At 44.4% G+C, this 12640-nt stretch overlaps 3 protein-coding genes across 3 annotated transcripts in view; all 3 read left to right on the top strand.

Annotated features, from left to right (window-relative positions):
• The window catches only part of MKKS (MKKS centrosomal shuttling protein), a 159196-nt gene that overhangs the window by 80233 nt on the left and 66323 nt on the right, over positions 1–12640 (top strand). The gene's annotated exons all lie outside the window — the stretch shown is intronic.
• LOC147709109 (uncharacterized) overlaps positions 1–12640 on the top strand; it is a 93357-nt gene that overhangs the window by 80233 nt on the left and 484 nt on the right. The gene's annotated exons all lie outside the window — the stretch shown is intronic.
• The window catches only part of LOC147709110 (uncharacterized), a 93357-nt gene that overhangs the window by 80233 nt on the left and 484 nt on the right, over positions 1–12640 (top strand). The window lies entirely within an intron of this gene.

The following is a 12640-nucleotide window of genomic DNA, read 5'->3' as shown; positions in this document are numbered from 1 at the left end:
GCTTCGCAGTAACACACTGCTCATTATTCCATTCACTAATTACTAGTGAGGCCCTAGACCTACTCTTTATAACTGAATCTTGGCTTGCCCCCAACTGTAACCCTTTTTTAAAAAAAGACCTGTTCCTGTTGAATACATCCAGAGGCAAATTATGCCATTTCTTTCTTTCCCCCCAAAATGATCCTGGCAGGTGTGTCTGTCCAGTCACACCTGGACCACAGAAACTCTTCGTATTCATGCCTCATGCAAAAATCTTTATACTGCTTACAAAAAATACTTAATACTTTGTTAGAGCAGTGTTCAATCTAAATGTATTCTATCTCTGCCAGTTACACCGAATCCATGTCAAACAGCACATTTATGTTTAAATCGGCCTGTCTCATATTTAAATTTTTCCTCAAAGCTGCCCCATAATTTTTAGCCAACAAATGTTGTCTGTGCCCCTCCTAGACTCCTCTGATCTTCCAATAAGACACATTTTACAGTTCTTGGCCCACTAAACGCATACCATTCTAATTAGAAACTAAGTATTTGCAATGCAATAGGTCTCACATTTATGAGAGTGTACGGTATTGGCATTGTAAATGTTATGTATGTGTTGTTTTTAAAACAGAAAAATAAAGTAATTGTCATTTACAATGCCAGTAGCTTATACTCTCGCAAATACAAGACCTATTACCTTGCAAATGCGTTTGGCGCCTGTGCTATACATCTTTTTAAAAAAGCTTTAGGAGAGAGCGTGCAGTCAGAACAAAGATATTTGAGAAAATTGTGCTTGGAGGCTGTAATTAAAGCCTAACAACAAAGTAACATGGGGTTACTCAGCTTATTGACCAATGAAAGGCCACCGTTTACAGTGAACAGTGACACAAGCAAATGAAAATATGAGTGCAGAGTGGTTGGAGCTTCAAGCCCCTACTTGAATACAGCATGCCTTGCAGAGCAGCGATTGCGCTTTCCAGGCTCGATCTAAAAAATGCGACGGCAGGGCCTTGAAGAGACAAGGAGTTATGCTATGGAACTGCATCCCTCCAGAAATCCGATCTCTGTAACCATTATTAAAGTTCAGGAAAGCAATAAAAACCTGCCCTTTTTACCTGAGCCAAATGAAACTGCCAGGGTAGGCCTCCAAAGCAAGTTATTTAGAGCCAAGGGACTCAATTGTTGCGCTTTACTAAAAAAAATTAATACAATAAAATTAACCCTGAACCTTTCAGCTTTTGAAATGCGTCCATTGCCAGTCCTCATCAACTCACTTTCATTTCTTTCTCCAGATCTATCACAAATATGGTGTGTCAGCCCCTGGCTCAGCATTCACCCAGCCTTCACTGTTATCAGCTGTCTTTTCCTCCTCTATATTTCAATCCTCAGAAACACCCTAATTACACTTCTCACGGCCCACCTCTTCCATCAGACTCATTCCCATATCCCTGTCTGCTTTCCTTATGTGACTCACAAATTTGTATGCCTCAATTCATTAAGCCCCTTGCACACACCTCCAGTATATTTTTCTACCTTTCTTAATTCTTCAAACTTCTCTCCTCGCTGTAATCTACTTAGTGCTTTAAATTTGTCATTATTCCCCTTTGTGAAGAATCTAACAGCCGATCCCTCTTCTCATATCATCGATCATCCTCTTTATCAAGTACCTTTCATCTGTAAGTGCTCAGGCAGCTTGTGTTCATGTGGCTCCCCCTTTACCTTTCCTCCTGCATTAGGTACCTGCTAAATATAGGAAACCCTTTAATTGTCTCACCATTGTCTTTAAGGCAGTACACAGCACCTCACCTTGCTTTTTCTCCCATGAACTCAGTGAAGCATCTAAACATAAGTGTTTTTTTCGAAAACTCCCAGTCATGTCTCTGCCCGCAGGCACCCTATGATCCCTTCTGAATTCATGAAATACAAGCACCTCGTTAGTAAAACTGTCTTCACAGCAAACTGCAGGCATTCGAGCCTTGAGTTGCAGTGTCTCCAACCTCGATGACTTGTGCAGCTGACCTACACAGACAACAAGACTCTCCTAATTGTCTTGGACTTCCTCACTTACCTTGCTAATTTTCTTGGCACAAGACCAGTGCCGAATGTATTTCTTTATTCGCACAAAATACTGAATTTTATGTGTAAAGCACACTCGGCTATATCGCCATTATCCAGTCTTCATTTCAGGTACATTTATTTAGCTGTCTTGCTCCCCTAAATTCTAGTGGACCGTCTTGTTGTGGTAAAAATGCTTTATCATCCAAAAATAAAAACACTAAAAAGCTAGTAAGCTAAAGGAAAGATGGCTACTATGCTCGGTCTAAAATGTACGATGAAAGAGAGAAACAAACCCCTGCCAAACGTTGTCAGAAAACAAGTCTAGATTTTTGCTAAATGTTATACCACTGGTCAACTAAAAACGACCTGTCAGAAACTGAACGCAGTAGTTTAAATGCTTAAAGAGAGACCAACAGACTTAGATACATGCACAAGAAAATGCAATACAAATGAACTTTCAGTCTCTGGGCTTAAGTTTGGAAAAAAGACCGAGTTTATAGCATATCCAACTTCATAATATTAGCACCGCTGGGGAAATTGTGAAACAGTTGTACAAGCAATCAAGACCCTGCAATTGGACTATCTATGTAAATCAGAAGCAGACACAGTGTGAACACCCACACCTTAACTATGAAATGCGAATACTTGGTAGAAAGATTGTACCACACAAAAGGGAGTCACAAATGAGGGATTCCAGCTAATAGTCTGCAAGAAACCCACAGATTAGAATTGTTGCCTTGCCCAGAATGAGCAAATTCCTTCCCTGAAGATTATACCTGAAAAACGAAACTGCATTGTGGCTCAATCTGGATCAAACTAATGTAGTACCTACACTAAAACAGACCAGGGTCTTGCTATAGATGCAAGAAACCTGACAAAGAAAAGGAGTCTTTCCTCATTTGCTTCCATTATACTGCGTTAATGTTGACAAAGCTTTGTATGTCTTTTACTCATGTAGGTGGTTAGATTCACCTATGGATTGATTCGTGTGTTTCTGTATAGTTACATTGGTGTTGCAACGTATGAGAAAAGATGCCCTCAACGCTGACATGTTTCTTAGCTGTTCCGTGAACATCTAATGAGGGGCCATGGCTCTGCACTGCCTAAACACCCTTGAACCTCCACACCAATGTCACTTAGTTGCCTATAACTCTCTACCTATTTGGCTGTTGACTTGTCTGATGTGGGGAGAGTGGGGATAGGGAATATGTTTGTTGGAAAGTGGAGTATCTAATGCCAGCAATGGGACATATTAACTGTGTGGAGCATGTTTAGTGTTTGGTTTTCAGGTGCTATCTTGCAGTGCCTACACTTTCCAGTTCAACAGCATCCCAATTACCCAATTCTCTTTCACTTTGTATTTGAATTGGGGTAAGCCATACAATGGCATATTTGAGAAGAAATGTATTTCACAAGGAATAGCTCACAAGGTGGATTGTCAATTGACATGCAGGAGGAGTTTCACTGTTTTGAAGTGACCATATGTTGTATTACTGTAGGACCAATGAGAATGGCTTTTATTTTCAAGTTCCATTGCCTAATGCAGTCTCCTTTGTGGAGAGTAACACTGGTTAACAGTGATTGTCTTCTATATTTATCTGCAAATGTGTTCATGACAACGTCTTCAACGAAATTAGAATGTGGTTGGTTAGCCATATTGCTAGTTATTAATTACTGGGAGGTCGAAGAAACCATTGGCGATGGTGGCACGGTGATTGGCAAACCTTTTGATTTATAGCTTGGAATCACAAAACATATATTTGTGGCAGAAGAGCAAATATAAATACATTTTCCTGATTCTAGTAAATTTCACAGTAATTTTCATGTGCATAACAATAGAACCAAAGGGCTTGCTGGATAGATGTATTATTATTTTCTGTTTCACTGTTGTTCTGGAAGTGTAGCTGATGCAGCAGTGCAAATCCAGTGCGAACCAGGGCATTTAGTGCTTTCCAATGATGTGGCTAAAACTTGGCTCTGTGATCTAATATAACTGAATGCAAACCAAGAAGGTGGAATATTTTGCTAGCAATAGCTTTAGAATATTTCATAGCAGAAAATAAAATAGACCGTCTTAGTTAAGAAGTCCATTATTAATAAGGCTTAAGAAAGTGGGATAAAAGGTTAAATAATGTGCGTTAATGCCCTAAAATTAAAATTATATTCACAATTGTACTGCAGAAAGTATGGTGTTGTATAGGACATTGTATATAAAACCACAGATATGACCAAAATTATTAGGTTCCAATCACATCTATTGCTGTAAACCGATATTGAAGGAAAAATTAACTCTGCATACCTAAATCTACAAAAAAAAATTTATCATGATCACTGATTATTCTGTGCTTGGGATGAAAAAAATAAAAAGCAAGAGCAGATCCATTCCAGTAATTAAGAGAGAATTTACATATTTACCACCTACTTATGTTCACAGATCTCGCCTAATGTTGAGCGACCCTTGACCCTCTTTCCAGGCAGGTCGCTCCCACGCTGCGCAGCTCCACCTGACTGCGCTCGTGCTCCTGTGACCAGCCGCTGCTTCTGAGGGTGTTCGAGGCCCGCCTCCACCCGCAGGTTACCACCTGTGCCTCATCACTGGTGGCCAGTGGTAGGCCTTAGGTTTGCTGTGTGCCCGCTCGCTTTTTGCCTGTGACCACTGTTTTTTGTATTGCTCTTTGTATTGCTTTGTGACTGTATTTGCCTTGTGCCACTTGTTCCCTGCCTTTGCCTGTGCTTGTTTCCTCCCTCTGTGCATGTTCCCTCGCCGTTCCCCGCCGCTGTGGCCCCGCCCCCATTGGTCCACTCCCCCCACCCAGCTGCTCCTCCCTCCCACATCCTCTTCTTATGGCGGCCGCGCAGCGGTAAGCCCGTCTGCTCCCATCCGAGCCTGGACCGCGTCCAGCGCCAGAACCCCTGGAGACACCTCTGCACTCGACTGCACTAGGACGTCGGCACCCTCCACGCACTCAACCCCGGAGGAGAAAACGCCTGCTTCCGGGCCACACCGAAGCGCACCCACGGGCCCTTCACCTGCTGGAACTCCAGCTTCACCAGCATCCAGCCCGCCAAACCGTCAAGCAAAGATCCCAACCACCCCCAATGCATCCTCCTCAACACCCGCTCCGCTCGCAAACACGCCATCGAACTCTGGGACCTCCTCGACTCAACCACGTCGCCTTCCTGGCAGAGACCTAGCCGAACACCACCTCAGCACCAGACATCACCATAGCCATCCCAGAAGGCTACAAGATCTCCCGCAGAGACCGCACCAACGGAGTGGAGGGGGTATCGCCATCGTCCACAAGAACACCATCAGAGTGTCTACCAACACCAACGACACTCTCAACACCGCCGAGCACCTGCACTTCCAGATACACACCGACCCCAACACCACCCTCAGAGGAACCCTCGTCTACAGACGACCCCGACCACAGTTCAGCGACTCCATCGCCGACCTCATCAGCACCCACGCCCTCGCCTCTACGGACTACATCCTCCTCAGGGACCTGAACTTCCACCTCGAGGACAACAACGATGCCAACACCACCGCCCTAATCGCCAACCTCGGACTCAGACAGCTCGTAACAACACCCACCCACGCCGCTGGATACACGCTTGATCCCATCTTCTCCGCAAGTCCCCACGTCTCCTTCGACCACACTACCGAACCCCACTGGACAGACCACAGATGCGTCCACTTCACCTTCAGGAAACCCACCACGCACCACCGCACCCAGCAGATGTCACGCCGCTGCTGGGGCAAGGTCACCGAAGACCAACGGACCACCACCCTCGCCCTGAGACACCCCCTGACCCCACCGACCCCGACACCGCCCCCCTCAACCTCAAACAGTGGATCAACGACTGCGCTGACACCCTCGCTCCACTCAGGACCCCCGCGCGCTACCACTCTAGCAAAAAAGCTACATCATTCAGCGAATACCTCCAGGCCTCCAAGCGCACCTGTCGAAAACTGGAGAAGAACTGGCTCCATGCACGAACACCAAACAGCTATACGGCCCACAAGATCGCCACCCGTAAACACCACCAACTCATCAGGACCGCCAAGAGGACCGCTTTCAAGGACCGACTGGACAACAACGCACACAACAGCAAAGAGCTCTTCAGCATCGTGAAAGAACTCTCCAACCCCGGGTCCAACACCAACGACATTCCCCCTTCTCAAGACCTGTGCGACTCGCTGGCCACCTTCTTCCACCGCAAGATTGTCGACATCCACAACAGCTTCAACGCCACGACCCCCAAATCCACCGCCGAGCCCACCACCCCTGCGACCAACATCCAAACCAGCCGCCTGACCCCCTGGTCCAACGTCAGCGACGAAGACACCATCAAGACCATGAACTCCATCCACTCCAGATCCCCGTCTGACTCATGCCCACACCACGTCTTAAACAAAGCCAGCACAGCCATCGTCCCCCACCTCCGGAAAACGATCAACATCTCCTTCAAGACAGCAACCTTCCCGGAAAGCTGGAAGCACGCCGAGATCAACGCCTTACTGAAGAAACCCAAGGCGGACCCCAAGGACCTCAAGAATTTCCGGCCCATCTCCCTGCTCCCGTTCCCGGCGAAAATCACAGAGAAAATTGTCAACAGACAACTGACCCGATACCTCGAAGACAACAACATCCTGATTCAGTGGGTGGCGTGGCGTGGCATCCCTCCACCAGCATCCTGTGCAAACAAGCTGCAGCCTGGTGGTCTACGCACAGCACATAGTGACTGGAGCAGGGCTGCTGCTGCATTCCACAGCTACCAGTAAGTGCAGGACATCCTAACCCCCACGTACTCCGTAGCCCCAGTCTACCACCCCCACCTCTGTGTGCACAAAGTGTGCATCCCGGCTGTGCTGTCTCAGACTGCTCTCCCCGTCAGCCCCTGTGTGGTGCCCTCCGTATTAACACAGGCATCAGCTCACATCCATCACTATAAAATATTGCCATTCAGAGTGGCGTCAATAGCTCTAAATCTCATTGTTATTCAACTAGACCCCTTCCATGATGCTTTCGTAGAAAACATACAAATACAGCGGCAATCTGTCTGTCTCCTGCTTCCTGATTTTAAGCCGGTTCCTCTATGTTTTCGTTAAATTTTCAAACTAATGTAATTTTGTGTATCTACGCCATAGCCTTCGTCCCCGGGCTCAGTCATTATCACACCGGTCTCCTTTTAAACTGCTTTTAATCCCCCGAAGGATGCTTATCTCACTGCTATGCAAATATTTAAGCTTTGCCTCAGAGAGACACATTACAAGCTCAAAAACACTGTGTTAAGAAGATATCAACTGCAGGACAGAGGCATGCTCTCAGTGAGGCTTTCAATTCAGTTCCAAAGTCAGCTGCTTTACCTGTTACATTACTGCACTGCAGTAAAAACAAGCATTTGCAATGCAATAGGTCTCGCATTTACGCAAGTTTAAGCTATTGGCATTGTAAATGATAATGCATTTTATTTATGTTTCAAAAACCAAAACCTAAATAAAAGGCATTGTCATTTACAATGCCAATAGCTCAAACTAATGTAAATGCGAGACCTGTTGCATTGCAAATACATTTTTTCTTTTTAGTATACAATGCCTTCTGACCAACTAGTCTTACCTTCTGAAGTAAGATATATCCATGAACACGTTGAAATTTAATCAGGTTTTTTTAATAAGTAAAATATATTTACCGGGCCTGCAGCAGTATGCCCAACTTGCATTGGTTATGGAATACCCTAACTCCTCTTCCCATGTGGGCTAAGCCACATACTTTTAGACCTTCCTATTTTCAACTAACTCTACATACTTAAAGACGGGTGTCCAAAAAGCACCTTCTCTTTGAAGCACTTTAGCACATATGGTGAGTTCTGGAGTGGGGCTGAGTTATTCTAGGGAGATGGCTTTTGTAGCCTGCCTTCATCTATATAATACAGCCATACCTACTTCTGTATTCTGCAAAGTCCAGGAAGAACCTGTTGTGAAGCAAGTCAGCCACTACATTTATGCCCGTATTTCCAGCACCTTTTCAACAATGATTGACATTTTTCTCCAGCATGTGTGTGGGTGGGGGGGCAAAAGAGGATTATACCATGTTTTTAATAATGGCAAGTAATGAAACACACATCCAGCCTGCTTCACCTGCTCCCACCACACCGAGCCAGTTACCTCAATCACATCTACATCATCTCTCCTAACTGTTGGTCGGCTTCATTTTCTCAAGTATAGTGAACAAAGTTAAGCCAACGACGGCGCTGTCCACTCTTGCGTTTGGGACATGTATGCACTGCATTGTACGTCTGCGTGACCAGATAATATAGAAAAGTCTGTTACCGCCATTCCCCCATTTTTCATAAGCAGGGTAAGAACTTCCCATTTAATGTGTACCAATCACTGGAGCACCTGCAAGAGCTGGCAAAAAAAAAATCTTGGGTATGTGTGTCAGGATATTATTAAAGAAGTACCAAAATCTAGGCACATCACCATTTTAGTAAACTATATTTGGCCCTGCATTGCTGTAGGCAATCTTAGTCAGGGTTTGGTCCATGCTGTGAGATTCTCCAAGGCTGTCCCAAAGTTAAGAGGGAACAGAAACCCATAATATACACCACCAAAATATCACCACAGCAGCACGCCCACAGGTGGATGAATCGGAGACGCTGTTAAACCTGATTTATGAGGCAATCTATCCCCGAAATAAGGCACCTACAGCATATTAAACAAGCATTGGCATAGCCAATAGGTCTCACCTTTGGGACCTTATAAGTGTTTAGCCATGAAACAGTTGGTGTTGTTACACTAAGGATATTGTGCTGCATAACTAAATACTTATAAGGTCCCAAAAGCGAGACCTATTGACTATGCCAATGCTTGTTCTATTTCTGCTGCATAAAATATTTATTTTGCATTTATAAATCAATACAAACTCATAGAGGGGACCTCCTCCTCCCAGGGATTTTGTTTGAGGTCAGTTGACACCAGTCTTTTGCCTTTTTTCCAAACTTTCTCTATCCTCCACTCTGATGGCTTTGTCATGTACACACTTTTGGATTTATAGCAAGCTGGCTTAAAAAATATATTCACAGACACTAGAAACGTTCCTATCTTCATGTCAATGTTCGTGGCTCTGTTGCTCTCAGTCTTTCTGCTCTATTTGTAAAAAGCAACTGCGCTAAATTGTTCTCTAATTTTTATTTTAAATTGCATCTCTGGAGCTTTGTAAAATGTGGAATTTATTCTGCAGCTGCAGGTGCCTCAACATATCGCTAATTGCAAATTAAAGAATAGCGGTATTCCTTCCAGCAGAGGCTTTCATCCCAAATTAAGGGGCCTTCGGAGTGTTGAGTGGGTGCCCACAAAGAAGTTCTCCGTAAGTGGCCACTACTAAGCATTAATCGTAATGGTAACTGCAGTGATTGGATGGGTAATAGGGAGACGCATGGAAGTGAACCAAACAACATTGAGGGTTTGAGTGAAGGAGCTTACAAGGTATCTGCCATGTTATTGTTGCTATTAGAAACGGGCGGTGTTGAGGTAAAAATGTTTCTTGTTCCAAATCGCCCCACACTAAATTGTACCGTGGTTGATCCTAAATCCTTTTTCCAAGAGTTAACTTCTGTGCATTGCTCATGCGCCTGCTCTTTCAAACATGGCTTCCATGATCAATAAAGCCAACGCGCCGGTCCTCAGTCAGCACCCAGTGCAGGTTGTACTGAGCAGTTCCACGTCACGCCAGAGGTGCCAACAGGCGTGAAGCTCCAGTCCGGGTATTAATCTAAGTGCAGCGTTTCGATCAGGTATCACGTCTCCCACAGAAAAGAGGAACACGAAGAGAAGCACCCCTTCAGTAGCACGTGGTGAGCCAACGCTTAAACAGGAGAGGGAGGGAGTGAAGACAGGGGCGGGGCCCGCGAGATAGAAATATACAGGGATTGGTCACGAGAGAGAGTGAAATAAAGAGGGATATTGAGGACAAAAGAGTTACATAGATAGTTACTGAGGGAAAAAAAGATAAATGAATATTGTGTACAAGGTAGCGACCAAGAGAGCGTGAGAGTGGGAAGGACAGGGATTTAGATCCTGAGAGGAAGAAAAATAGAATGGTTGAGAATAGTTATGTTCCATATGGAGGGAGACAGCAGAGGGAGAAAAGTGCACTGAGAGGGAAGGCGTGGTAAGAAAGATATGAATGCATAATGAAAGGAATAGAAAAGTACAGGGATTGCGCCGAGTGCAATGAAAGGCAGAGCGAGAGAGAGTGAAAGTGAAGCAGAGACAAAGAGAAGAAAGAGGTGCGTATATTGTGTGATCGTGAGTTAGTGAGGTAAGGGACATTGAAAGCGAGAAAGGGAGACTAAGAAAGATAGAAATGCCGAGAGAGAGGGAAAGAGAGGTGTACTGCAGGCGAGACAGAACAATAAGAAGATGAGAACAAGCATTGGCTGCACGGCAGAAATAGTAATGCCTTGTGGCAGTGAAAGAGAAAGTCATTGCGATCACGATCGCTGTGAAAGCGAAAGTGATCGCGATGATGTGCTAAAGCACGCAAGGGGAGTTGGCATCAGCGCGCATGCTTGTGTGCGTGACCGCTATCTGGTGGCCACTTAGGGAGCACTTCCGAAAGCCGCTACTAAATGTCTCTCCGAGCAGCACATGCATGCTTACTCAGCGAGACCTAAAAAACGGTTAAGAATGGACTCTAATTGAGTTCTAGATCACTAATACATTTTTTAATGCTTTATCATAAAAATTTGAAAGTTGTCTTACAGAAAAATTAATGTACAGATGCACAAATAATCTGTGCCATTAAGGCTCCCGGTAAATGGTATAATGCAGAATAAAGTGCAAATGACCATAAAAATTACGTTTCAAATGAGCAGCAAGGTCAATAAGAAATACACAACATCCCTAGAAGCATCAGCAAGTCACCTGACTCACCCCATTACCCCACCCCCAAAAATCTGAGGTGAAAGCAGCATCCTATTATGAATGAAGGCAGTATAGTGAGGCAGCGGAAGGACCTTGAAAAGGAAACATTAATTACAATGTTTGTGTTGGAAAGTTTTGTTCAAGAACAGCAAGTACATCATCAGTGGAAATAAACATGACTACTTTAACTGTGTGCTGGAAAAATATTGAATAGTGAGCATGCAGAACAAGACCTCTATTTCGAACAAAATGGGATTGAGGCTACGTTGAGGCCTAATTAATGTAAGCCAGGAAAAGACACCTCTATACTTTTAAGAAAAATGGTTTCAAAGGCAGTAGTATCAGGTCAGTCTGCACATGTAAATTAGAAAGTGAATCCACATTCTGCACGTCCATGCACAAAAATATAAACTGCACAAAAACATCAACAGTTAAATTTCGGCAATTCCGCTTTGTCCCTGGTTAACGAAATCACTAAATATTTACCTTTATCAGGCTTCCAATTGAGTGGGTATTCACCCACAAAGAAACTGGAATTGTGTGTGATGATGAATAATTTTGATATGTCCCTATTTAATTGTAGATCTGAGTAGCCACTCTGATAATGATGATTACGTTGGTCTCTAGGTTTTGAACATATATCACAGTATTGTCAGCACAAAGGGATATGACAAGGGATCTCCCCCATGTATAAAGACCATACTAGGGCTGAAGTGTGACACTCATGAAATATACTAACCAAAGGCTCGATGCACAAAACAAATTTAATGGGATACAAATTTAATGGGATACAGCCGGCACCCTGTTTGGGGCCCCACCTGTGCTTGCCTCCTTCGAAAATCACACAAGCCAAATGTCCCATGGATAAAAGCTTAAGAAGGATTTCCCCAAGCCCATGTAACTTTGAACTTCCTGCATAAATGGCCACTCCAGTGCACTGAATATTTATTCCACATCGAGCAAGACTGCTAAAGCTGGTATGTTCTGGTCCACTCAATGCAGAACAGCAAATAGGATTAAATAATGTTAAAATGTCAAACTCTCACAGTACCAGTATCACCAGAAAGAAAGGAATACATTATGTATGGGCGAAATACAAAGCTGAACAAAGAACAGGGTTCTCTAGCCCAAACCCCACACGAGAATCTGCATATACTGTGTAGTTGGCACTATTGTCCTATTCCCTGCCCTGGTTTGGGGAGAGGCACGGTCTGCTCGGAAGGCGAGACGGCCCACCCAAAGTCATGCATATGCTAGTAGGAATATGCACCCAGATAGTAAATGCCAGGTCTTATAGACAAGACCAAGAAAGGAGTGAATACCTTGTCATTTTTAGAGGGGTTGTTGTATACATAGCTGAATGTGATAGCCATAGTAGGTCTGGAAGATGAGCCTAAGGGCCACATCATTAATTAAGACCCTTGCAGAGTTTTGCTGGCCATTCAGCTACTGCAAGGAGTCTCGGCGAATGCCAGTGGTTTGTTATGTAGATTTATGTAGCAGTAAGGGCCTAGCCTAGCCATCGCTGCCAATAGGGTGAGGTATCATCGGGTCAGAAGTCATGAAGGATTGTCAGAACAGCAACTGTGTGGTGTGGGCCTACAGTTGTGTGGGAGATGGAGGGGGCATGAGTTAATGGGAATTTTGATTTAACAAGTTAATGCTAGCTTC

The sequence above is a fragment of the Lissotriton vulgaris genome, chromosome 6, assembly GCF_964263255.1.
Source record: "Lissotriton vulgaris chromosome 6, aLisVul1.2, whole genome shotgun sequence".
Classification (NCBI taxonomy): domain Eukaryota; kingdom Metazoa; phylum Chordata; class Amphibia; order Caudata; family Salamandridae; genus Lissotriton; species Lissotriton vulgaris.
This window is presented reverse-complemented; position numbering and strand designations above follow the sequence as displayed.